This window comes from Camellia sinensis, chromosome 14 (genome assembly GCF_055761805.1).
Source record: "Camellia sinensis isolate YWXY chromosome 14, ASM5576180v1, whole genome shotgun sequence".
Taxonomy (NCBI): domain Eukaryota; kingdom Viridiplantae; phylum Streptophyta; class Magnoliopsida; order Ericales; family Theaceae; genus Camellia; species Camellia sinensis.
Genome location: NC_138974.1, coordinates 55,435,016 through 55,462,987, shown reverse-complemented (window position 1 = coordinate 55,462,987; position 27,972 = coordinate 55,435,016). Strand labels below are relative to the sequence as shown.

General features: G+C 37.7%; 1 pseudogene across 1 annotated transcript; it reads right to left on the bottom strand.

Moving 5' to 3' along the window:
* Positions 1-1,176: 1,176 nt before the first annotated feature.
* LOC114268776 (uncharacterized) lies at positions 1,177-25,353 on the bottom strand (annotated as a pseudogene). Its single transcript, XR_014350281.1, has 8 exons — positions 25,243-25,353; positions 16,723-16,811; positions 16,479-16,617; positions 11,349-11,423; positions 11,034-11,155; positions 10,877-10,952; positions 2,090-2,149; positions 1,177-1,430 (listed from the first exon to the last, which is right to left on the bottom strand). The product of XR_014350281.1 is annotated as an uncharacterized LOC114268776 (transcript).
* Between the last annotated feature and the right edge of the window lie 2,619 nt (positions 25,354-27,972).

The following is a 27,972-nucleotide window of genomic DNA, read 5'->3' as shown; positions in this document are numbered from 1 at the left end:
CTTCCCAATCATCTATAATTCTACTATTGTCTTCTCAATCATCCAAATAAGTCATGATAGTGCTTTCTCACTATTTCTTTTCTATTCATATTGGATCATTTTCTCTTCATATACTTCATATTGAATCAACTTACATCCTCAATACTAAAATAGATCATGTTGACATACCATTATTGAGATAACAATAATGCTACATTTATAATCTTTCTATACTACATTTCAAATTCTATCTTATATAACAAAAACATAACCATGAATGCATTAGTCTCATATGAGATGTCATTTTGAAATATGATATAAAAAGATAATAAATGTGTCATTATTATTAAAATAAAGAGTCCCCTCTCACAGAAGCAACAACAGTCCCTTCTCTCTTTCTCTCTCTCCATTTTATTGTTTTCCATGCCAAAATGTATAAACAATTATTCAATGGAATAAACAAAAAATTGTTATCCATAAAAACAGTAGATGGCTTTGCTTTAGTTGTGTTGAATATAATTATTTGTTGATTATATATTATTGAATAAAAATTGGAGAATTTAACATGTTTGTTGACTAAAAATTCCACCCCATCCATGCACTTCAACAACCTATATCATCATCTTATATATAATGCACAACTGGGGGGAAAATGATAGGGTTATAGCATCAATGCACCACTAGGTACTTCTAAAGAAAGAATCAGAATTTTTATTATTCTTTCTCTACAATTATCATAGCAAGACACGTCAACAAATGACATAATCCAACAGCCCAAGTTTAAAATTAGGCCTCGTTTGGAAATTATATATTTTAGTAAAAAAGTCAAGAAGTTACTATAAGTTGTCACATCACTCTCTACTTTTCTGTACATCTTTTCAACAAAATTTTTTTTTAGTAAAATAGCATGTTTCCAAACAAGATATGACGATAGAATACCATTTTTTATTTTAAACTACACACTCCAAACAATGAGTTTTTACTTCAACTTCAAATTTGGACCCTTAAATCACTACAACAAGATCACCGCAAAGAAAAGAATGACAGAAAAATCCTGATCCAGAAGAAACGGTAGAAATCCAGATAGTGAGAGAACTTCATTGTCCATGCATTTCTTTCATTGATCATTTTCTATTCTATTCAAAACAATTTGTTGGTATTCTTGTAACCAGATGAAGACCCAGAAAACCACTAAAACAGAAATATACAACTACAAGATGTACACTGGGCGAAATTCACGTAGCTCCTTCAATAAAGCCAACTGAAGTGATGTGCATGTATAGAAGCATCACAAGGACCATGGTCAATCACTGACTGTGACTGTGTCTCGCCTTAGAGAGAGTTTTGATCATACCTTTGGCAATTTTCCAAAACCAAAACAAATTCATCACTGCCAACACAGGAGGCACTGCAAGCAAGCTGTAGAAGGCCAAGGGAAACATTTGCTTGACCTAAGAAAATAACAGAAACAGAACAAAAGACAACAACCTCATTTCAGAGAGAGTGAGATTATATTAAGCCCTCTGCGAACTATATTTGGGAATTGCTATAAACCAATGTTTCTTGTATGGTGACATCTAAACACAAACCTCTTTTCGACCTCTGAGAAGAAAGGTCTGAATAAGATTTTTTTTTCCCCCTCTCTTTCAAAAATTCACATTCTTAAAATGAAGTGAGACACAGAAATACTAGGGGACTAATGTTTTGTAGTCATTCCCGCATAAGTCAATAGTGCATAAAAGATTTCCCCCATGCCTTCTCTAGTTGCCAAGGGAAGAGTTCAGAAAGAAAAAAAAAAAATTGATATCTCACAAGATCTTCGAATATTATACAAGAGCTTTCTTAATTCTTGAAAATCAGATAGGTCATGAAGTGACATGATTTAATTAGTTCTAGAATATCTCGGTACAATGTAACTCTGACTGATTCATGTGATTCCAAACTACGATTTTGCATCAACTTTACTCAGGCAATAAAGATTTACTTGAAGGTCAGGGTCTCATGACTTAAATATATTAGAGATATGTTGAAATATCATAATTAAACTAGTAAAATCTTGTTCTTAATTGCCTCATTTTCATTCAATTTAATCAAGGACCAACAAATTCACCTGATCAAAATGGGTAAGCAAATGGTAACAGCAGAAGATGAACAGAAGAATCCTTGAAACCTGAAAGCACCAAAAGTTTACGAGCCACAAACATATCTGGTAACATATAAGCAAAGTAACTAGCATGAAATTCCCAAATCGTTGATCAACTTGATCTATATGTTTACCCAAAAAACAATAGTATTTGTATGATAGACCACTAGAAATTCAAAAGAAATTTAGGAGATTGCTAGTTGAACGTTTAACAATTGTTCTAAAGAGAGACCAACTCATCACATCACGTTTCTGTGTCCTCGAGAATATCAAAGAAGGAAAAGAAAATGCATGACCCCAAAATGATATGAGAGATAAGGAACAATCATATATTCATTTAAGGCCATCGGCGCATGTATGAAACATGTTAGGAGTAAAAACTATGGGGAAGGCTAATGTAGGACAGCGCTGCAAGGGCTGTTTTGGGGCTGTGAAAGTATCCGTGAACAGTGTTTTTGGGCTGTTAAAGTGCAGAAAATAAAATACGGAAAGAAGGAGAAGAAGAAGATAAGTCTAGGAATCACTCTTAGAATTTCTTAGATATTACACCTAGGGTTTGATTGTATCACACAATCCATAAGGAAACTTTAAAAGCTCTAAAATTCTGTAAAATATCATGTCTATTAAATTATAAGTATTGCATAACTTCATGTAGAACCAGAAGACTTCCTTAACCAACTATAAAAAAAAAAAAAAACTATTATAATATCTTTGACTTCCAAAACTAATCTAAGACTAAATAAGAAACAAAAACAAAGACTAATTAGATAATTTGACCAACAAGACAACTCATGGGCAACCCACACAACACATATTCGGAAATTATGCAAATTACCAAGATACACCTAAGCTTAAAATCCTAAAAAACATAAATATAATCATAAAATAAGACTCTAATAATACTATAAACATAGTTATATAAGATTCCTACCAATTTCTCTTTGATATTATGCCAACATCCAAATATCATTATTTCTTTCAATTTAACATTCCTTGAACTTTTTATACTCCGCATCAAAGGCATATGCAAAATATGCATATGCAAAATATGCATAATGGATGCTATCTTCCTAAGGAATCTCTAACCTCGATTGTAGAAGTTTTGAGTGGTGTGCATCAAATTTGTTCTCATTTTCATATTGAAAAGTATCTAAATTGATGTGTACAAACTTAATAAATCAGTATAGGGATCTTCCATCGCACACCAAAAGGCCAAGAGAGGGATTCATTCCTAAACATGTATCCTCTTTCCTCTTCCCATTCTTCATTCCCAGTTTGTTTAATTCCATACCCTCCTTGAATTATGCACTACAAGTACAAACATTAAGGGTCTGTTTGATAACGTTTACGTTTTTAGTTTATATTTATAAAAATTTTATAAGCTGATTTTTATTTATTTTTAGAAAAACATAAACTACAAACGCGTTTGGTAATTGACAAAATGTTTAAAAAAATTTAAAAATATAAAAAAGAGTGAGAAATAGCAAGTTGTGGCAAGTGGCGGCGGAAGACGGTAGTGGAAAGTGGTGACGGTGGGTGGTGGGTAGCGGGTGGGTGGTGGTGGGTGGGTGGGTGACAGTGGCGGGTGATGGGTGGTAGCGAGTGGGTGGTTGTGGTGGTGGCAGGTGGGTAGCGGATGGCGGGTGGTGGCGGGTGGGTAGTGGTGACGGGTGGTGGTGGTGGGTGGGTGGGTGACGGTGGTGAGTGGTGGGTGGTAGCGAGTGGGTGGTGGTGGTGGTGGATGTGATGGGTGGTGGGTGGTGGTGGCAGGTAGGTGGCAGATAGTGGGTGGTGGCAGGTAGGTGGTGGTGGCGGGTAGGTGGCGGGTGGTGATGGTAGGTGGGTGGGTGGGTGACGGTGGCGGGTGGTGGGTGGTAACGAGTGGGTGGTGGTGGTGGTGGCGGGTGGTGGTGGCAGGTGGGTGGTGAGTGGCAGGTAAGTGGCGGGTGGTGGTGGTAGTGGGTGACGGTAGCGGGTGGTGGTGGTGGTGGCAGGTGGGTGGCAGGTGGATGGTGGGTGATGGTGGTGGTGGTGGTGGTGGTGGTAATGGTGGGTGGTGGTGACGGGTGGATGGCAGGTGGGTGGTGATGGTAGGTGGTTGTTGGTGGCGGGTGGTGGATGGTGGTGACAGGTGGGTGGTGAGTGGTGGTGGCAGGTACGTGGCGGGCGATGGATGGTAGTGGCGGGTGGATGGCAGGTGGGTGGTGGTGGTGGCGAAGGGTGGGTGGTGGTGGCAAGTGGGTGGTGGGTGGTGGGCGGTAGGTAGGTGGTGGTGGCGGGTGATGGGTGGTGGGTGGTGGTGGCGGGTGGGTGGTGGCAGGTGGTGGGTGGTGGTTGCGGAAGACAATGGTGGAAAATGGTGGCGGGTGGTGGCTAGTGTTGGGTGGTAAAAAAAAAAAAAAACTCAAAACTCAAAACGGAAACACATTTTTTGAGTTTACATTCTTTTGGCCAAATTTATAAACTGAAACCACTGATTTATAAATCAAAAATTTACCAAATAAGTTTTTATTTGAGTTTTTAAAATTTTTGTAAATATAAACAGAAAACTGAAAACGTAACTGTTACCAAACGGCACCTAAGGGTTCATTTGGTTCATGATTTTGTTTCCAAAATTTTTGAAAGCATAAGGCAAAAGCAGGTTTTTGTTTTAAATTTTTTGAAAATTGTTCTCATAACAAAATAGAGAACAAGGGGGGCCTACCTTTCTCATAACAGAATAGGAAAAATGAGGAAAATTCTATGGCAATATATATTATACACAATAGGCTAGCATCCATAAAAGATATGGAACTTCCATAGCAATTGAGGATAATCTTTTCAATATGGGTAACATCATTCTATATACTATTAAAAACAACGCCCAATTAGTACACATTAATGTGTGTTTGGGAGGGAAAAGATTAGGTACACACCTAACCTTTGGCATAGTGCATAAAGGGGTTGTCCCGAGACTTGAACCCATAACCTCAAGGTTATTAGGCTAAGGTTTTACCATTGAACCAATGGTCACCCCTATTCTATATTAACTATTAGTAAATCAAATTCAACCCGCTCTGTTAGGACCCTTTGTTGTCAAATTCCATGGATCAAAACCGAGGTTGTAACAGGATCTAGTTTTCCAGATTTTTCAATTTTGGTCTCCCCGCTCGAGCAGGGAAAGTGACGCTCGAGCGGGGATTGCAAGCTCACAGCATCTCTGCTTCGCCTGAAAAAGTACTGGATGGTGTGATTTGACGCTCGAGCGTGGAAACTTCCGCTCGAGCGTGAAGCCTATATGAATCACACAATTTTGAAGTCTTCGCTCAAGCGGGAATTACCACGCTCGAACGGACCGCGCGAACACAGATTCTTGGATTTCTATAAGGAATTGGTTTTCTTCTAAAATTAGGATTACTTTGGATTTCTATAAGTAGTTGGTTTTCTCCCAAAACTTGGACAAGTCCTCCAGATCTTCTTTTTAGATTCTAAGGTTTATATCTGAGAATATTTTGCTAGTTTTCTTTGATGTTTTCATTGAGTATTTAACTCATGGTTTAAAAAGCATACATCAAGGATTTGTTTGTTTATTCTACACAAAAGAGAAAGTTGTTCTTCGGTAGATTCTGAAGAATTCGAGCCTGAAGCTTTGGTGGATTCCGGAGTGGCTCATCGTCAAGACAATTCCGATGTGAAGACAGGGTTGGAAGAGGCACATAGAGGTTGGTTCAATTCGAGCGCGGATTCGCTAGGTAATTGAGAGTATATCTGTGTAATTCCTTTATATCTTCTTAGTGGATTGTTTTGTGGCTGTTGCTCGTGGTTTTTTTTATCACAATTGGAGGTGTCCAATTATGGTTTTTTCACGTAAAATCGTTGTGTCGATTTGTCTTGATTGTTTGATAGGGATTGTTATATATTGCTTAAAATTGATACATAATCGCAAATCAATATTTAGGGGATTTCTAGATTTTTCAATTGGTATCAGAGCAGGTCGTTCTATTTTTTTTAAAAAAAATATATCTTTTAGAATGAGATCTTGTTTGATTTGTGATAATGGATTCAATTCATGAGGGAAATTCTATGGTTCGACCACCCCTACTTGACGGATTCAATTATTCTTTTTGGAAAGCTCAGATGAGATCATTTTTAAAATCTATAGATGAAAAAGTTTGGTAATCTGTCATGAATGGGTGGGCCGAACCAACAATTACCGTTGATGGAGTAACTTTCCCCAAACCAATTGAAAAGTGAGACACAATGATTACCAAAATAGTAGCTGGAATAGTAAAGCTATCAATTCTCTCTTTTGCGCTGTCACACCTGAAGAGTTTAGTCGTATTTGTAATTGTGAACTTGGGATATCTTACAAACTATTCATGAGAGCACTTCTTATGTTAAACGCTCAAAACTTCAAAGGCTCACTTCTAGTTTCGAAAACCTTTCAATGAAAGATAGTGAAACCTTTGATGAATTTTATGCGAAGTTGAGTGACATTGTAACTTTCAGCTTCAATTTAGGTGAAAAAATACCAGAATCCAAAGTTGTGGGAAAAATTTTGAGATCCTTGCCCGATCGGTTCCAACCAAAAGTTATGGCTATTGAGGAGGCTCAAGATGTTGACAACCTCAAGCTGGATCAGTTGGTTGGAAATTTCCAAACTTATGAGGCATATAGGAACTTCAAAAAGAAACAAAAAGATATTGCTTTTAGTAGTGCTCATAGAGTTGGAGAAGATTCTGATGAGAATTATGAGATAGATTCCAAGATTACGACTGCTTTTGTTAAACAATTTAAAAAATCATTTTTGAAAAAGAATTCTAATCTTTTGGAATCTACTCATACTCATAAATCTAAAGGTAAAGATAAACTCAAAATTAATTCTATAGCCAAGAAGGAGAAAGGAAAGATACAAGGGAACTCTGAAAGAGTCCAATGCTACGAATGCCAAGGATATGGCCACTTTGCTTCAGAATGCCCCGCTCGTTTGAAGAAGAATAAAGCCCTCGCCATTACTTGGGATGATGAATCAGAATCTGATGAAGATGAAAGTGACAACGAAGATCAAGGTGAAGAGGGACATAAACAATTCCTTGCTTTCATGGTGGCTTCTGAAACTGAAGGACAAACAAAGTATCCGAAGAGCCCGGTTGAGAATACCACTGATGATGAATCCTCGGGAAGTGATGATGAAGAGCTTGAGCAAGCTTATGAAAAATTGTATAAGGAATCTCTTAAGTTATCCAAATTGAATGACAAACTCACTATGAAACTCACAGCATGTGAAAGTGAGAATGTCAAACTAAAGGAGGAGATTTCCGAGGCTAGGATTGATGTCATTAAGATAACTAATGATCGACAAGCTCTTTGTGCAAAACTCTTGACTTGTGAGACAGAGAGGAACGAGCTACAACAAATCTATGCAACATATGAAGAAAAAATTGAAACTCTCGAGATGTCTCAAGTTGCTTTGGAAGAACTAATGATCAAGAAAGAGGAAGAACTCAAGTGTGCCATGGTTACCATTGGTCTTTAGAACAAAAAATCAAAGACTTTGGATGATATCATTGGATCTCAACAAATCTGTTCTGACAAGAGTGGCATTGGCTTTGGTGGTAAGAAAGAGCAAAAACAGAGTGCATCAACATCTCATGATACAAGAACTCAAGGAAAGGGAGAACAAAAAATTCAACATAAGGATGGACTTTTCAAACTTCCTAGAGTTGGTAAGGTAAAAAAAAAGAAGGTACACTATGTTTTTATATGTCATCATTGTGGAATGCATGGTCATATTCGCCCTTATTGTTATAAGTTGCATGGGAGAGTGTCTTTCCTAGACCTAAAAATTGGAAGTTGGAAGCCAAGTCGAGACGGGTTCCCATTGCAGGGGAAATGAACCACAACGTCAAGACACCATCTAAGAACCGCAATTCTCACAACTTTGTTTGTACTAAAGCAGTTTGGGTAAGAAAACTTGACTTGTGTTAATTTGTTTTGTCATTTTAGTTTTTGGGTTTCTGTGTGTTTTTTTTGTCATTACATGTGTGCTTGTTCATTTTTTTGTCTTGCTTTATTTTTGAAAAAAAAATTCCAAAAAGATTTTCTTAGTATGGTTTTGCAAGTTTGAAATTTTTGAGTGGTCCTTGGTGCATATTGGAATTGATGAGAATATCCATTACATGTTAATATATGTGTGCTTTCTATGGTCATTACTCATTTTGGAGTGTGTATTTTTTGATTAGTATATCTCATTTTGTACACAGTCTTGGATTAGCAAATTCTGGAGTCTTTCGCCTTAGTATTTTTTTTTTTCTATGGACTTCTGGCACTGTATCTTTTGCTTTTCTAGAGGAATTGACCTATACTAGCATATCATGGGTGATGTTGAGTCTCTTAACCATCTTCCATCTTTTTGCATCTCCACGGCTTTCCCCTCTATTCTTTGTAGTCCAGCCATGAGGAAAAAGCTACCTCAGAGTCACCAACCAGGCCATCCTTGTTATATCCATGCTTCTCTGGTTCAGTTTCTATACTCTTGAGCGTGTCAGCCGCTAATAAGTGTGAAAAAGAAAAAGAAAAAGAAAAAGAAAAAATATGCAAAAGAAAGAAAAAATGTGCAAAAGAAAGAAAAAATTCATTGATTAAGGGGAAGCCTCCGCCTTTACTCACCAAATAACCCTTGATTCCTAGTGGTTTGACTTTCCTTTGTTGTGCTTAGATTCTCTTGTTAGAGGTTCAACTTTCAGATCACTACTAGGATTGAATCTAGTGTTTGTCGAACTCCAAGAGTCACACACACACTTTTATCAGGGGATCTATGCTTTTCACATAATGCATCACTTTCTTTCATAAGAAATCTTCTACAGACTGTGCACATTGTGTTTACTAGTAATTGTGCTTCTTGGATAGTCTTGTGTGTTTTAAGGTACTAATCTAAAATTTCTTGTTTGCTCCACCATATTATTTTTGTCGTTTTCTTCTTGTTCATTGTTTTCAGTGTTTGTGGTTGCTTTTAGTAAGGGGGAGTTTGGTTCTTCTTGATTTGGGTTGGTAAGGGAGTTTGGTTTTCATTGCAAGAGTTTGTTAGCATGAACACTTTGTTTTGTTTGGTAACGGAGATTGGCTATTGTTGTTTTGCATGTTGCTATGCTCTGTTTGCTTATTATTTCCTTATTGCATGCTATAGTTGTTTGAGCTTCATTTGTCAATTCGTGACAAAAAAGGGGGGTGGTACAGTTTTTGGTATATCTTGTTGGTGTACATGGTACTGGTACATGGTACAGTTATTTTTACTACAGTCCATCCTTCTTTGGTACAGTTAGATTGTCATATGTTTTGGATGGATAATATATTTGGATAATGTTTTGTTTATGGATGGACTTATCTTTTGTTATTTAATCCAGTTCCACATATTTTTAGTTGGCTTGTGTGTGGTTGTTTTCTTTCAGGATAATTGTTCAAGAGCATGGATTTGAGATTTGGTTGTGAATGTTGGTTCATAGTTGGTGGCGTTGATTTTGTGATTTTGTTAGGAAAAACTGTTTTAGAATGGTTTTGTCCGGGATTTGACAAAGGGGGAGATTGTTAGGACCCTTTGTTATCAAATTCCATGGATCAAAACCGAGGTTGTAACAGGATCTAGTTTTCCAGATTTTCCAATTTTGGTCTCCCCGCTCGAGCGGGGAAAGTGACACTCGAGCGAGGATCGCAAGCTCACAGCACCTCTACTTCGCCTGAAAAAGTACTGGATGGTGTGATTCGACGCTCGAGCGTGGAAACTTCCGCCCGAGCGTGAAGCCTATATGAATCACACAATTTTGAAGCCTCCGCTCGAGCGGGAATTACCATGCTCGAGTGGACCGCGTGAACATAGATTCTTGGATTTCTATAAGGAATTGGTTTTCTTCCAAAACTAGGATTACTTTGGATTTCTATAAGTAGTTAGTTTTCTCCTAAAACTTAGACAAGTCTTCCAGATCTTCTTTTTGGATTCTAAGGTTTATATCTGGGAATATTTTGCTAGTTTTCTTTGATGTTTTCATTGAGTATTCAACTCATGGTTTAAGAAGCATACGTCAAAGGTTTGTTTGTTTATTCTACACAAAAGAGAAAGTTGTTCTTCGGTGGATTCTGAAGAATTCGAGCCTGAAGCTTTGGTGGATTCCGGAGTGGCTCATTGTCAAGACAATTCCGATGTGAAGACGGGGTTGGAAGAGGCACATAGAGGTTGGTTTAATTCGGGCATGGATTCGCTAGGTAATTGAGAGTATACCTATGTAATTCCTTTATATCTTCTTAGTGGATTGTTTTGTGGCTGTTGCCCGTAGTTTTTTTATCACAATTGGAGGTGTCCAATTGTGGTTTTTCCACGTAAAATCGTTGTGTCAATTTGTCTTGATTGTTTGATAAGGATTGTTATATATTGCTTAAAATTGATACATAATCACAAATCAACATCTAGGGGATTTCTAGATTTTTCACACTCTTTCGCAACTACTTTGAAGTATTAGAGAATGATTTTATTATGTTAAAATGCCTCCACTCTTTTTTTTTTCTTTTTCTTTTTTATCCATTTATGATAAAAGGGTGGACATGTGTGGGAACATGTTCTGCCTAAACTAAGCATAATTCAAACTTTCCCAAACCCTATCGCTGGCCAGCAAAATCTCAATTTCCATATGTTTGCATTTCAATATGCACATCAGTAGACTAGTCTTCTGTATATAGCAAAAACAACTGCAAAGGACCAAGATATTAAGGTTTGGCAGACATTACCAACCACCCAAAAAATAAGGCAACACCGTTGCAGAAGTAAAGTTTTGAATTCTTCTAACCAGCGACATCCAAGTACCTGCATATGTATTAACAGTGATGAGCCAAGGTTAAGCACCAAGAATATGAAAATCAAGAAATTTCTGGATGCTAAATTTACCATCTTAAATTAACAAAGGGAGTTGTGCTCTCGGTAAAGAGAACCATTAGTATGTAAAACTGTCCTTGACCATGTACAAGGGAGAGGAAGATTGAGAACATTAATAGTCCATGGTGCAAGACCTGACAGAAAAAATGAGATGATTTATAAACCGGATAGTTACGAATATCCGTATTTCAAAAATAAGGACACCAAACCCCCAGACATTTTAAATCACCTAGGATATGATGTTTACAAGCTTACAACAATAGATGAAGTCACAGGATTTCCTAAAACAATATTTTGGTGACAAACAACATGAATGTCTATACTTACGTACACCATACCACCTAAAGCTGGATAATTCCAAAGAATCATCGCCAAGTCTGACAGAAAATAACCAATGGATATCTGTATACACATTTGAAAAAAAGAATCAAATAAAGAAAATTCCACGAGTGTAGACGTCCCCGAACGCCCCGGGAGGAACGAGCTCCCGTTCTGTTCATTTGGGGTCACTACAGCTCAAGGACTCTCAAATTTGTCACGGTTCTAAATCTGAACCAAAGAGTCCAAATCTGGCAAATCATTTTGAGAAACAGATTTTTGAAAAGAAGTGCCAAACATGGACTGCTTTGCCAGACACAGAGTCGCCACCTAAATGTTTTTTAATGGGAAATTTAGGAAACTCTGACTCGGTGCCAAAGGCCACGTGTCCGTCATCACCAAAGTTGCCTTGGCTCGGGAACTTGGGTACGATTGGGGAAGGTCACTTCGTGAGCACCCCCGCTCGCCCGATCAAAGATCGGCCTCTACTAACCATGATATCTATTTTTGAAAACTTTGTATGTCCTTCTTCCGGTTATTAGCCTAGGTTACTATGTGATGCACACAGCATATAAGTATAGACTGGGTCGCCTGAATTGGAACAAAACATTTCATGTTTGTTTTTGAAAGATGGTTTGCTACTCGCAAGTAGGCTTGAAATGCAGATTTTGCCACCCTCAGGTGGGCTTAGAAAAGATGGTTTTGCCACTATCTGGTGGGCTTAAAACAAACAGTTGATGATTTATTCCAATCCAAGTAACCCAACCTTCATCCACAGGCATTCAGGCAGTTATATCACATAAGCAAATAGCCTCATGGTAAGCATGCTATTCATGGCAGCACTCACACGCATGCAAGGATGCTAAAGCATAAAAACTCACCGAGTACTCCAAGTCAAAACAGAAACTACATTAGAAATCATGCATGATCCTAAGTATACAGAAATGCCTAATGCAACACATGCAAGAATGCAAATTATAGCAGGCTCGGCTATTCTAAACATGGCATATGGAATGCTACAGCTAACATGTATTCAACTCGGAAATTGAAATACAAATGCAGTTAGTATGATGCGCCGAACCTGGTGCATGCAAAACAGATGAATGGTGCAAACATGATGTCATACTGTATGCTAATTGAAATATGCCCTAATCTAACCATCATAAGCGAATAAATAAAAGGGAGAAAGACGTGGGGTTGGAAGACATACAACACACACACGCACACTTATTACAATTATGCCCTCGCGCAGAGGGTCCGAATAAATATACAGTCCCGAATAAAAGAATATTACAGTCCAAATAATACAGTCCAAATAATATACAAATTCCTAATTAATTAATCAAATTAACTAAGAAAGCTGTAAAACTGGCGTGCAAGCTAGGGACTGCCTTGCTTCTGATGAATGATGCATGTCTGGGCTGCCTTGCGCGGAAATCCACTGGGATGCCCCAATTAGCCTCTGTTTACACCTTTTCTTGAAATGCGCGCCAAACTCCAAAAAGTTGCTGATTCTTCATTTTGCTGCAACAGAGAGCAGGAAAGGGGCATGGCAATGTATTTTCACAGATATATACATGCCTCGATCCTCGTGTCACCAATCACGCATATCGATGCATGATGGCAGAGGAGTCGAAATGTGCAACTCAATATAGAATGAATGCACGTATAAACACAACAAGAACCTAACTCCATCATGGATGATTCGGAGTGTCGGTGACTAGGGAATTGAGACACGTTCCGTCACTCGGAGTACGAAACGCACCTCGTTTCCCGTGCCCGGGCTAACTCCTATCCCGAACACGATGCAATATGCATGACATGCATGAAATGCAACTAAGATACAATCCTAACATACACAATGTTATGGAATGGCATACACGCTGCACGAGGTAATACACAACCGAGCATACACAATGCTATGGATGAAATGGCATACGTAATGCAATAATGGGCTTACACCAACATGAGAGAGCCTCAGCCACACTCACATAGGAGGCCATCAGATGAAAACAAGACAACTCGAAATGCGTGCACGCGTGCACGCAAACTGAGGACCGACCCTCAGGCACCGAAATGCCACTCTAATGAGACATGGCAAAGACATGGAATATGACATGCAAACATGCAAAAATTAGTAGCAAGATGAAGGGGAAAACAGCCCCGAAATAAGGCGAAATGACACCCGATGCATGGAATCTCTCCCGAAACATGAATTTTGGCGCATGAAATGGCCTATAGCTATGCAATGCATGCAAAATTTGAACATGAGATGAAAAGACAGAAGCAAGACAGCCCCTAGACAAGCATTTTTACAGTTTAAATCATGGCCAAAAAGTGAGCACAAGTTGGGCTAAATTAGCATACAAAAGTGGCTCCGCAAGGGAGGCAATGAAGCAAGTGGTAGATGCAAAGCCCAAACAGAAAAAGACCCTTCTACAACACTGAAGAGGGACCAAAAATATGACTACTTACAGTTTATGTAAGCCCCAAAAACAGCATAGAAACATACTCAAAATGCCATACAAGATAGGGCCCAAAAGAGGTTATAACACAAAGTATACAAAGCATGCCTCAAACATGAAAAGACTCTTAATGAAACATAACAAGGGGGTCAAAATATGGCCACTTTCAGTTCGGACCAAGGTCCAAAAACAGAAGAAAAATAGGCTAAAAAATCATGCAAAATGAGGCAAAAACATGGATTTCAAAGCAAGTAGCACATGGGGTATCTAAACAGTGAAGAAGGGCTCAAAATAAGCTCACCTACAGTTTATAACATGCCCCAAAACAGATTACATATAGGCAAAAAATAACATGCAAGGTTAGGGCCTAAAGAAGAGATAAAGAAGGAGGTGCAAGATGGAGACCTCAAATGACAAAATTCCCTCAATGAAACATGAAATAGAGCTCAAATAAAGGGTACTTTCAGTTTTGGTCGGAGCTCAAAACAGCAAGCAAAATAGCTAAACAAATGTTGCAAAATTAAGCTCAAAAAGAGGGAATTGGTACTCACCCTTGAAGATCAAACTTTGATAGCTTCTTGGCTTGAGTTTGTGGCTCCTTAGGCTTTGAAGAACAGCCTCCAGCTGCTAGAATGAAGGAGGGAAGGGTGGGGCTTGGTGGTGTAGTGTAAAATGGTGTAGGGTTGAAAGTATGGAAGCTTGGAGATGGAGAGGGAGAGAGATCCAATGCAAAGGGCTTGAGGGAATTTTTTCTAACCCTTATCCCAGACCTAGCCAGCCAAGTATATACACCAAATAGGGGGAGAAAAGGAGGGAAAAAGTGGGGGGAAAACAAGCCAAGTTTCCCCCCCAAAAGGTTGTCCCCCGGATACAGATTTTTGGGGGGAAAAAAGTGCATAGCTGTAATGTACATGACCTAAGGATTATGGCCGGCCAATTATTGGAGCTGCAGGTGGCCGGCCGGCCACCTCCCATGGCCGGCCGGCCAAGGGTCAAAAGGGCCAAGTTGAATTAATGGCCGGCCACCACATAATGCTGTCCTCCCAGGTGCCCTCAACACAACCCTGTGGTTCAAAATTGCAAACTGTGAAACAGGAGAGAGAATAGGCCACTTTTAGGAAGGGTTCAAAAGGGTCAGGTGGAATTACTGGCCGGCCACTAACTTTTAGGGTCCTCCTATGTGTGTACAACACAAATATGTGGTTAGAAGTTCAAGAAAATAGTCCAAGGGTGTTCAACATTGGCTCGGAAGTGAGAAAAACGGGCGTCGGAGGGCGCCGGAGGATATGTAACTAGTTGCTGAAACAATTGCTGGCCTCCCACCCTTCTACGGCCTTCCTGGTGATGAAACAGAGGTACCTGCCAAAAATGAACGAAAACCGATGCAAAACGAATGTTTGGAGGCCAAAACGCGCAGTTCGGGGCCCCGAAAACTGCCTGTTAAGCACCGAAAGTGGCACTCGACCACGAAGTGGGTCTCTCAGACCTCAGTGTCTCTCAAAAGGGAGTAAATAAGATGCATGCCAAAAACCGGGGCAAACGGAGATGGTTAAGCGGTCCCGAATCGAGGCATACGGCCAACGGCTCCGAAAAATCGAAAACCGGGCTCCGAAATGGGCAAAATGGCCTACAGCCACAAAATGTAGCCCACGGCCACTGAGAGATGGTCTACGGGACCTCTCCCTCCCCTCAGGAAAAGAAACAGAGAAAATCGAGCCTAGTTCGCAAACCGAGGCAAAGCACAAAAAAGTCCGGAAGTCTGGAGGCAAGGCCCGCAGCCGAGACTCTGAAACTTCTAGACGAGCACAATATACAGTATCACCAAGCGCTCAACTGGTGATGTCTGAGTCTCAAGGTCGATCAAAAATGGGGTGTCTACAACGAGGAAAAACAGTGAAAAGACTATTATTGAAGTAAATTTCAGATTTCTCAATAAAAAAAATGCAACTTCATTAACATATAATTGAATCCAAAAGAAAGGTGCATACAACATATTGAATTCCTTCAAGTAAAAAATTATTGTCTATTAGGAATTGTAAGGTGTCAAACAAAATGCATTATCATGATTGCTTGTTGTCAACCACGCAGCAACAAAACTAACAAAGTGACATTGTGGAATACCAAAACTAGGTTCAACAATCGTAAATCCCTAGCAAGAAAATTGTTCAAAAATAAGAGGCTATGACATTCATGACAAGAACACTAGCAAGGAATCAGGAGAGAGAGAGAGAGAGAGAGAGAGCATGTATCATGGAGAAGTTTGACTAGATATAGTTCATTTACAGTTGTTGGTGCTGTCTAAAGTGTGGATTTCTTCTCATACTTTTAACTTCAATTATTTCACAATATATTAATTAAATTACTTTCTAGATGATTCTTTTTGCACTCATTAAACTGGGTTCCCAAAGGCATAATTGAAATCTTGTCAATATCTAAGATTTTCCGAAGATGACACAATTGCAAATGAAAATTAGGAAGGGCATCATATGCAGGTCTTGTGGGCACACATGTCTACCTTCTCTACAAGCATCTCTTAAGACTTTTATTCTGCAACCACTGACCTTGTTGGAAAAATCATCCATTTACAAGAAGAGGACATGTCAAATTAATAATCAACAAGTTATATTAAGTCTACCAAAGTAACTTCACAATTCTGCTTCATGCAATAACATACCCCCAATATGGTGTCTGATAAAGTAGAACTTCTGTGGACAATTAACTTGTTATCATAATTCTCACCAAAAAGATCTGAAAATAACAAGAGATAGACAGAAGCAACTGCCACAACAAGAGCATGAGATGTAGAGAAACCCCTAAACGACAAAAGCCATACGTATTTAAGTTGCTGAAACCACTAAAAAACAATCACAAACAACAACATTAATACAAAATGGGATTGGAGTGGAAAAGAACGTCACCTGTTGTTCCATTCAAGTTTTTCTGCATTGTTGAGCTTGGCATACCCCTTAAAGAACAATAGACTAACCACACCTGTTAGTTCGTAAACCTTCAAAAGGAAAAATTCGACCTCTTTAAATGGTATAAAGATGCTGTTAGAAATTGAGCGCCCATGTGGCATGACCCTTTGAACCTTTTGAACCTGAACCTTTTGAACATTATCCATGTAAGTTTGAATTTGAATTCAAAACTTATTTGGATAACCATTCAGGATATCTATATCTATCATATCAATAGATATGGATAGATGGATAGATAGATATTGGTTGTTATATCTGATTATATATTTTATATATAATATATTTGATATATCAGATATACGTTATGTGGTTTTTATCTATAACCATTTTCCCAAACTCTCTCTCTGACTCTCTCTCTGACTCTCTCTCATTAAATAACGATCAAGCCATTTTGCACTGTGATTTGTATGGGTGATATTCATTTTGTAATATCACTCCACTGCTGGGTTGGTTGTTCACTCCCTGGAAGCACGTCATTTACCCACGAGACCCTTCACTTCAGACTCTGCTGAACAAGGTATGACCATAATTTTTCATCCGCTGCGTTATACTTTGTTTTACATTAGTATCAGAGCGAATATAAGTATTTTCGTGCTTATTTTTATGCATTAAAATATGTGTATATTTTTATATAAATATATATACATGATATATGCATGAATATTAATAAAGGAGGAAGATGTCTTCATTTTTTATGTTCATTAAATGTTATTTTTAATGTCATAAATGTTTTTATTGTGAAAAATGGAGTTTGGCAGTACCGAAATCGGACCATAAAACACCCCAGAAGGCAGCGGGTGTGCCTCATGCTCCAGATGACGTCGTCAGCGGCGGACACGTGCTTCTACGCACTGTCATGCGCCTCCGCGCGCTCTCACGCGCCTTCACGAGCTGAGACGAGCGGCCACGCGCGCGCGCTCCGCACTTCCCACGCGCGCCCCAGGCGCTGAGACACGCGCTGAGCCGCTCTCCGAGCCGAGTCGCGCCGTTTTCCGCGCTGGCTTGGCTGGTTTGACAGCTGTGGTTAAGGGTCTGTTTGTTCTGTTTTAAATTCTGAATCGCGTTAAATGGTCATAATTAATTCATTATAGATTTGTTTTATGCGTGGTTAGTACTGTTAGACTCAGAATTAATTTTTCTATATTCTGTAAAATTTTGAAAATTTTACGAAAATAAAAAATATCTTTTCTGTGTTAATAATTCATGTTTTATGCTTTAAAATGCTTCTGGTATTGCATAAATAATTTTCTGGGGTTGAAATTTTTATTGTAGACTTCTGAAAAGTTTTACTATTTACTGGTATTATTGTTTCAGTTTATCAGTTTCTGAATTTTTTTATTTCTAATTTTAATGTGTGTTTATTAGTTATTTAAAATTCCAGAAAATTTCAGAATGATATACATTTTAATTATGGCATAATTTGAATATTACATACAGTATATTATTTTTTTAGGGTTTGTAATATGTTGTGATTAGAATAGCATGATTAATTATTTTTTATTTTAATTACGTTATTAAATGTGACATAGCATGTATTGATTGTGAATCTACATTATGATGCTATTGTATGGAATTAGAATTTTTTTATCATGCTTTTAGATATGCCATAGTCAGTGGGAGGTTATTTGGTTGAGAGAAATCTTTGTAAATTAACTCCCGAAAACTAATCTTTTGTGCATAAATTAAATTAAATTTTGGATAATTGTCACCTGTGGCGCAAGAGATGATTACGAGCATAGCGGATTTTCGATCTTGCTACTTGTGTAATATTTTTACTATTTAATTTAGATTTTTGTGGCAAATTATATTATGCTAATCAAATTAATCCCAGTGCGAATTTCTCTCTAAATTGATTTAGCTTATGGAAGTTAATTTAGTTGACCTAGACTTAGTAGAGATGTTCAAATGTGAACAATGTAATCCCATTCTTTAGATGAGCAAAAGTCTTGGAGATTTTAGGTCAGACCTTAATTGAGCCAAAGTAAGGAAACATGACTTAAAGTCGCCATGGTTTTGTTGCTTTGTTTGGCACAATAAAAACTAATGTGTGCGCTATGATTAGCGGCATTCTACGTAGTTTTGGTTGGCGAGTTTTAGAATTATGAAATTAGTAAGCTCTCAATAGATTTGTATATGATCTTGACTATTGAGCTGTGCGGATTGACTTTGTAATTTGACTTATAAATAATGTTACATCATTAGATGAAGTAACATTCAAGAGTCACGTCATCCAAGAAATGCGGGCTTAAATAAATTAGTCATTAAGTGTAAGACGAGTAGCCAGTATGAGCAGTGTTTTGCTCTCTACCCAATTATTGGGAGTGGATGGAGCAAAATTTCATGCACTATAATAGTGTGCGTTGAAATATCACATGAAGTTAAAAGATTAGCGCTTAGAAGATGAAAAATCTATTAACACTAAGTGAAAAGATTAGCGCTTAGAAGTTGCAAAATCTATTAACACTATGTGATAAGATTAGCGCTTAGTGGCTACAAAATCTATTAGCATTGCCAACTTGTCTAAGTTTGGACACTTACTGTTTCTACACTTGAGTGTGAGACATGAGGAGGGGCTTCTTTGTATGATTCCTTAGCTAGGCTAATGTTTTTGAATAATGCTTACTACCAAGTGCAAACATTGCAGCATAATAATGAAAAGGTCAAGGCCGACAAGGTTGTTATGACTCTAAGAATTGATGCATAGCTCGTGAGAGCATTGTGATGAATTAGACTCTTTAGCCTAATTCGCACTTAAGTTACTTCAGGAGCTGTCATAGTTGATAGTTTATTCTCTCCTTTTTGTGGATAGTAGAATTAATTGCAAGTAACTATGAAGCGAGAAATAGATATGGCAAAAGGAGTATCGTCATCTTTCAACTAGATGCAGTAAAGTGTATGGAGAATAAAATTGACTTGAAGGTGCAAGGGATTAACACTTACTAGTTAAATTTGCGACTTAGGTGCACTTGATATCTCCATGACATCCTTTTATGATCTAGTGAATATGAATTAGTCATGAGTCACTACCTAGTTGGGCCTAAACCTTTAAAACTTGTCTTCGAGAACTCACACATTAAGATGATTGGAATTAGTTTATGACATTGGTCATGAACCAGTGGCTTATTATACTTAATCACATTAATGAGATGATGACACGATGGTTTGAGTAGGCCTTCTCAGGCCCACTCGCTTATGACATCCTGCTTACATGTGAATGTGTAACTTTGTTTGCAATGGTTGCGCACAAGTAAGTAGGAAAGCCGTAGAAGGTCATTTGTATTGGCACATTTAGTCCACTATGATTTTTGTGACCAGATATGTGTAAGGGTATGATAGCTAAGCCTCAATCTCGACACATTTATAGATTACGATACGCATCTGAGTCAAGACTATTTGATCTCCCATAAGTCAAAAGTTTTGAGATGATTTTTGACATTACACATATGAGGTTGAGATCAATTAGATAATAGCTTTCGTGCTTTTAGTTTTGACCAAGGTGGCGAGTATCTATTTGAGTTATTTTTAAAAAACTCTGTGAAGAGAGATGGATGCTTAGAAAATTGATTATTCCTAGTACTCAACAACACAATGGTGTAGTAGAGATAAAGAATTAAATATTGTTAATGTTAGGTGGATAATGGCGCAAAATGTTTCCCAATTGGGAATTGCACTAGTTTGTTGCCTATATCCCTGTGCCCTCCATATCAGATTTTACACTCTATTTGAGTAATGGGTTAGCGGAGAGCCATCTATGGGCGATCTGTAACCGTTAAGCAGCTTATCTTTATTTTACTTCTCATAAGATTGCGAAGTTAAGTCCTAGGGTTCTATAGCGCATTATTGTATGCTGTCTTGTAAACACAAAGGGTTGTGTGGCGCATTATTGTATGAGGTCATGCAAACCCTCCGGGTCATGTGCATATAGGTAAGCAGCTTTGTGGTAGTGTAACTAAGTCACATAAAGTTTTATTAGTAAAGGTGACGCGAATAGAGTTTTTGGAACTCTATAAGATAGAGAATTCTAAGCATAGCGCTCTATGTAGCTTAGTTAAGAATGGAAAGAAATTTCCAATATCCTAGGGACAGTGGGAGCGATGTGCCTACTAATGGATTACTCCATTAGAGAAGAATACTCTACATTCTTAGTTGCGTGGTAGTGAATGTGCAAATTTTCCACGTCATCACTGGGTGATTGAGAGGGAAACATTCATGATTGCTCCGCAAGATGATAAAGAGCCTAGGATAATGCCAAAGGCTCTAGTCCCCTGTTTTTAGAAAGTGGATTAATGTTGCGCAGTTTAAGACATAGTCTTTGAGGATTAACCATTTCTATAATTTGGTTGACTTTCCATTATGACGCAAAACTGTTATAAAGTTATGCGTAATTTGGATAGTCATTGTTGAGGCATAAGGCTCGCTAGATACCGAAAAGTAGCACCATTGAGGAAAGTGTAGACCATGAGAAGACTTCCTCCTGGGAAGTGAGGTTATTTTGACTTAGGCTGTGATTGACATAAGTTCGGAACATTGATTTGTGGACATTGTGACCCAACTTTCTCGTTAGAGAATTGGATAAGTAGATCCGTAGGGATTTACCTTCTGCTTTTATGGTGAAAAGTTAGGAGCGCAAAAAGGTTGCTAGTTTCAATAAATCTTTTACAGCTTAAAACAGTTATCCAAATAATGGTTCTTAGATTTCGTCAAGCCATGATAGGCCAACGATGATCGATGAAGACCACTAAGGCATGATCAATGGTCCAAAAGAAGTTTTTCCTTACTTAGTCATTATGAGCCAGGAATTTATAAGGTTGTCACCACCTAGGGTGGGTAGTCCTCTATTTTAGATATGATGGACATAGGTGATGTAATTTATATGCTCAGATGTATGATCCTTAGGGATTGTTTTAGGAAAATTTTTGGTTTGTCTTCGATGACTTACATAAAGAATATCCTAGAATGATTCTAGATGCAAAATTGAAAACCCATTGATGTACCTATCGGTAAAAGCCAGAGCCTTAGCTATTAAGTGAATCCTCAGATTGTCTTTGGGAGAAACAGATGACCTATATTCCTTGATCTTTTCTTTGTTGTGGGAGCCTAAAGTACGCTATGTGGGCATATTCGGCATGATAAGTGTTATCTTTGGTAAATGGTCAACTGAGTTGTTTAGACATTGACCTTGCTCATTAGACTGTGGATAGAATGCTTTACTAGTAGTATATTAATTTGCTTCTTGTAAGATTCAATGCGCTAGTTGGGCGTATCAAGAATGAACGCAAATTGGTCACCAAAATATCTTTAGAGAAGTTATTGCGCAAGAGGTAGTGATCTTAAATCACTTCATGTGAGGCGCACATGGTGGATTTCGTTGTATATACTTATCGCAAGAGGTGCTGATAAGGCTTATGCTTGGAATCTAGAATTGTGATCTTGAATCACTTCATGTGAGGCGCACATGGTGGATTCCATTGTATATACTTATCGCAAGAGGTGCTGATAAGGCTTATGTTTGGAATCTAGAATTGCGCAAGCTGTGGTCAATTTTTTTAAAAAATCGATCACTTATTTTGAGATGTGGGATGTTGACACTATTATGGTTTGTGTTATAATGATTAGCAGATGATGATGTCAGCAGGCAAGATTGGCTCACTCACACGAGCAATCGCCCTTGACGCTTGGGAGCGAGCAAGGATGAGGCTAGTGGTTTATTTTTATTTGGAGCCAAGAGAGGCTTAAATAATCCACTATGTATGTCGCCTTGGTTACAACCAAGATGAGGTTGTGTTAAGGATCAAACATGGATATTAGTACCCACTTTCCATGTTGTGCCTATTATGATTAGCCAGATGCGAGATCTCATTTGGCACCTAGAAGGTGAGCAAATAAAGAATTCGAGTTAGATGCTAGAAAGTGACTAGACTAATATCTGTACGGTGTATCGAGGGTGACGTCACTCTTTTGGAAGAGTTACTCCACCGTAACATATATTCATACTATATATGCTTGGCGATTGAGTAATGAGGTGAGAGAATAGATCCTTGTTTCCTCACTGTGTGAGTCTTACGTGTCATTATTGATATGACTTTCATTTATGTACCCTTTTATGACTTTTGACTATGTCATAAGGTAAGGGGTTGATGTTCTGCTACTTTGGTATGTTGCTTGCGGTTATGTATGATTCGGCCTTAAGGGACATCACTGGGAAAGCGGTCAATCCTAAACTAAATGGCATGAGGGCAACGAAAAATCATCTAGTATTACACCACTGTTGTATATTCACTGCCGGCAACTCACATCGCTCTGTATGAGAAGCGGATTGAGTGTAAATATATTGCAAGAATTGAGAGGGTCAAACATGCTCTTTTTGAGGGATTAGAGATATTTTTTGGACCGGTGTAATTAGATGGGTCTGGGGTATTTGAGACACTATTTCTGTTCTTTTTGGGTTGATGTCTCTATGCTGGCTCATTTTGAGTTTCTAGTATAGAGATTCCACATGCAGGTGTTCTCAGCAGTTACACGGTGCAGTGGCTAGTATGAGATTGTTCATTTTTTAGGGAGATTGAGATAGAGATGTAGCAGTGTCATGCCAACTCATGTCCGAGTGGGAGATGTTAGAAATTGAGCGCCCATGTGGCATGACCCTTTGAACCTTTTGAACCTGAACCTTTTGAACATTATCCATATAAGTTTGAATTTGAATTCAAAACTTATTTGGATAACCATTCAGGATATCTATATCTATCATATCAATAGTTATGGATAGATGGATAGATAAATATTGGTTGTTATATCTGATTATATATTTTATATATAATATATTTGATATATCAGATATACGTCATATGATTTTTACCTATAACCTTTTTCCCAAACTCTCTCTCTGACTCTCTCCCATTAAACAACGATCAAGCCATTTTGCACTGTGATTTGTATGGGTGATATTCATTTTGTAATATCACTCCACTGCTGGGTTGGTTGTTCACTTCTTGGAAGCACGTGATTTACCCACGAGATCCTTCACTTCAGACTCTGCTGAACAAGGTATGACCATAATTTTTCATCCGTTGCGTTATACTTTGTTTTACAGATGCTAAAGTAAAGTAAGATGCATTAGAGTTTTAATTTTAAAAACCAATCTTTAAATTACAAATAAACATTGCAAAAGAAAAGTATGTAAAAAAAAAAAAATGGCATGCTTGATTCATAGGATGCTAGCCACAATAATTTCAAGTAAAAACAGAAATATATTTCTTAAAGTATTTCAAGGTTGTAACCTACTGAAGAGAACTGATGAATCTTTCTTCCCTGAGCTAATACATGCAGTAAAGATACTTCCTTCCAAATAGCTTATCCTAAGTTATGTTTATCTTCTTTTTTTAAGTCCAAACGAAACTAAAATTTGTTAATTGCTCTAAACTGATTTGAAGTTCAGGACACATTCAAAATAATTAAAACCTGATTTGTTTCTAAAAGATGCAAATACAAATGATAGTTTCACTTGGAAACACTTCTCAATAAGTAAAATTTTGTGACGACAAGAGAAGCATCAAGATGGGATGCAGCCCATATACAAAAAGAAGAACAAATCAATGATGGGAATCACCATTCAAATTTAATTGTTGAAAATCAACTATGGAAAAATAGCATGTTAAAAGTTAAAAGGTTATTTCGGTATCTTCAGTCTCATTTTGTGTTTTAAGAAACATGAAACAACAGAAAGACAAAAAATTCTAAAAATTTTGCATCATTCACCCTTTAAAAATTGAAGGGAGGGGCATGCAAGATGCACATCTACTTCACGCCATTAAATCTTTTCTTCATTAGTCTTTTCTCTTGGCTAGGCAATAAATGGGGACTTGAGCCCATGAGGGCCATGACATTCAAATTGAAAGACCTCAGCTAGCAACCACTTAAGCCCACTAGTATGGGGGTCTCAGTTTCTTCTCTTCTTTTATGCATTCAATTATTTCCCACCATCTCCTTGAGATAGCTTACTTGGCAAATTTCTCCTTGAGATAGCTTACTTGTCAAATTTCTCTAATTATTCTAATTGGTAATATTTACTTGTCAAATTTCTCTAATTATTCTTACTGGTAATATTCCAAGAAACCAAAAGTTATCCTTCAATTAACTAGTATATCTTAAATGAATTTTCAATCTAAATTGATATTCACGTGTTCAAGATGTTGCTTCTTTTGTTTCTGCTTCAGATATTTCAATTTTCATATTTTCCCTTCCTTCTAACTAATTAGTCTCTCATTGCACTCACAAATATGATCAATCATGATTCAGCATTCTAAGTCAAGAAGGAAATATATATATATATATATATATTTCATAAAATAGAGCACAAAATTAGGAATATGCATTCATCCATTGTGAAACTGGCAAATCAAAATACTACTACAATAATCAATAGCATACAATATGAAAACCAGATTAACCGACCACACTTACAATTTTGCACATAACAATGTCAGCAAAGACAGACAACAACCAATTAAATTCTTTGTCTGGACCAACATAACCAATACTTGTCATCAAACCAGATGGAAAGACCAAACCCATCATGCTGATTTCTCAAAACTATATCTGAAGCAAAAACACAGAAAGTTGCATTCATTAAATTAGGATACAGAGCCCAATGTTTTCAAAAACCCTTTATCAAAGTGAACAATATTTTATTATATAGCTCACCAACTACAGGGATTTTTATTTTCTATTTTTTTTCAAATAAATTCGCCCCTTAAACCCTTCAGAAGAAACAAAGACTTGTTGGAGAGAGGCCACTGTGAACCACATGACACAGCTGGAGATATTACAAAAAAGATTAAGATGGAGGTTCCAAATTTTGAAGACAAGGTTGATCCTACAGTGTTCTTAGATTGGCTTGCTTCCATTAAGGAGTATTTTGAATGGCATGATATGACGGATGAACTGTCACGACCCAAACCCGCCCCTATGGGTTTAGCACCGTAACCTGCCAGTAATCAGAGATTACCGAAGGCCTGCATAATAGTAATAACAGTAATACAGAGTACAGGGCCTGGCGGAAGCCAAAACAGTAATTAAAAGATTTCCAATGAGCTGTGACAGTCTGTATGCAAAAAGACTTTTCAATACACATGTACAATCAGTACCAAAACAATATGTACAATATATACAATCATTTAGGACAGGGACTTAATCCCTATTAGAACAGTACAGCACAACATCATTCAGTCTATACAGAACATAAACAAAGAGGGGGAAAACTAAAACACCCCAAAAGCCCTAGCTTGAAGGACTTGGAACCTCTCAGTGAGGCACGTTGGTTGGCTTGACAAAACTAGAGTTAAGCTTGACGCCCCTAGCAATGGTCCAATACCTTAACACCTACATATATATATGAGCAGTGAGCTAAACCCCAGTGAATAACATGTGCGTAAAGAGGTTAAGAATAAATGTCCTTTCAGTATTGAAAACAGTCATTTAAACAGTATATCAGTCATTCAGTTTGTGGCTCATAAATCATGCCACACAGTAATTCAGAAACTATAATAGTCATATGTGGTACACCCAATAGCAAAACAGTGCAGTAGGTCTTAACAGACTGAGCAGTCAATGATGGCCATCAGTAATGGTTCCAAACGTGGGAACCGATAGAGATCTCTGTAACAGTAGCAGTAATAGTTCGGTAACAGTATATTGCTATGGATGCCACGAATACAGTTCACAAATAGGACAAACATTCATTCAGTAAACAGTGTCATTTCGTAAAGCAGTACAGTCATTTGTTCAGAAAATAATCTCAATTGAACATATCTTTATAACATTCTTACTCACAGAGTTCTAGGCTACAGATAAGTTAGAACGCGTCCTCGGATGCCAACCCTACACAGTTACAGAGTGAACACACACTAAGTTACACAGTTGGGAAATAATAACTTAATCCCTATCTTGACTCGGTGTGGTTTTATATCAATATCCTCATTAAGATGCCTTAAACTAGGCCTAAGAATGCCTAGAATGGAATGAGGATGCAAAGATGCACTTTAAAAATATTTTCAGAATTTTCAGAAAACAGAGTTCCCGTTCGAGTGTGGGTTTCCCTGCTCGAGCAGACATGTAAACAAAAGTCTCCGCTCGAGCGTAAACTTTCACGCTCGAGCGTACTGTAAAAGTATTGGATGTATGAAAATCACGCTCAATCGACACCCACTCGAGCATGTGACACAAGTCCTCACTCGAGCGTGAAAAACCCCGCTCGAGCGGACTGTAAACACAACAAAAGCACTGGATATACGAATTTTCCGCTCGAGCGCCACTTACCCCGCTCAAGCAGAAGTCCAAAATCTGGAATTACTAGATTTGAACCTCAAGCTCAAAATCAAGTTTTAATGCATTAAATTCGATCCTGTTGGGCCAATTTTCTGGAAAACACTTTTAAACTCATAATATAACATGATTCAAAGCTCAATTTGTAAAATCAAGGCCCAAAGGTGAGTCAATTAAACACAATTTCAACAATAATTCAAGAACATACTTCAAATGTAACATGCATGTGTTCAATCAAATCCAAAGCTTCAATTACTTGCTCAAATGAGCTCAATTGCCTCAAAAACAAGATGAATTCATGGACTAAGCTCAAGATATGAACATGCATGTGGAATTTCTTTGAAAACAACCTCAAACTTCAAAATATATACATGCATGCATGATTTAGCTCTCAATTCAACATTGTAAACCAATTCTAGACTTAGATGGCTAAATTACCATGAGCCATGCAAGAATTAACTTAAATTCACAACAAGAAGGTAAATGTTCTACCTTAGGTCTAGAATGCAAGATATATAAGCTCAAATTGCACAATTAGCCTTCAATTCTTCTAGTTTCCAAGTCAATTCTCAAATGAAACTAAGTTTCTCCTCTCTCACTCTTTCTCCCGGTTTGGTCTCTCAAGGACGAACAAGAATGAGATGCAAGACTAAGGTTTCAACAATATTGGTGAAGTGGCCCACTAGATGGCATTTTAGTAAATAAAGCCAACTTATGTAATTTATCAATATTTAATCTAATTTAATCATACCAAATCACATTCCAATTAAATATACCATAAAATCATATAAATCTTAATTAGCATAAAACATCAATCAATTTAATAATTCAGTCAATCAGTCAGTTAACATGCTTAATCATGGATTAGCA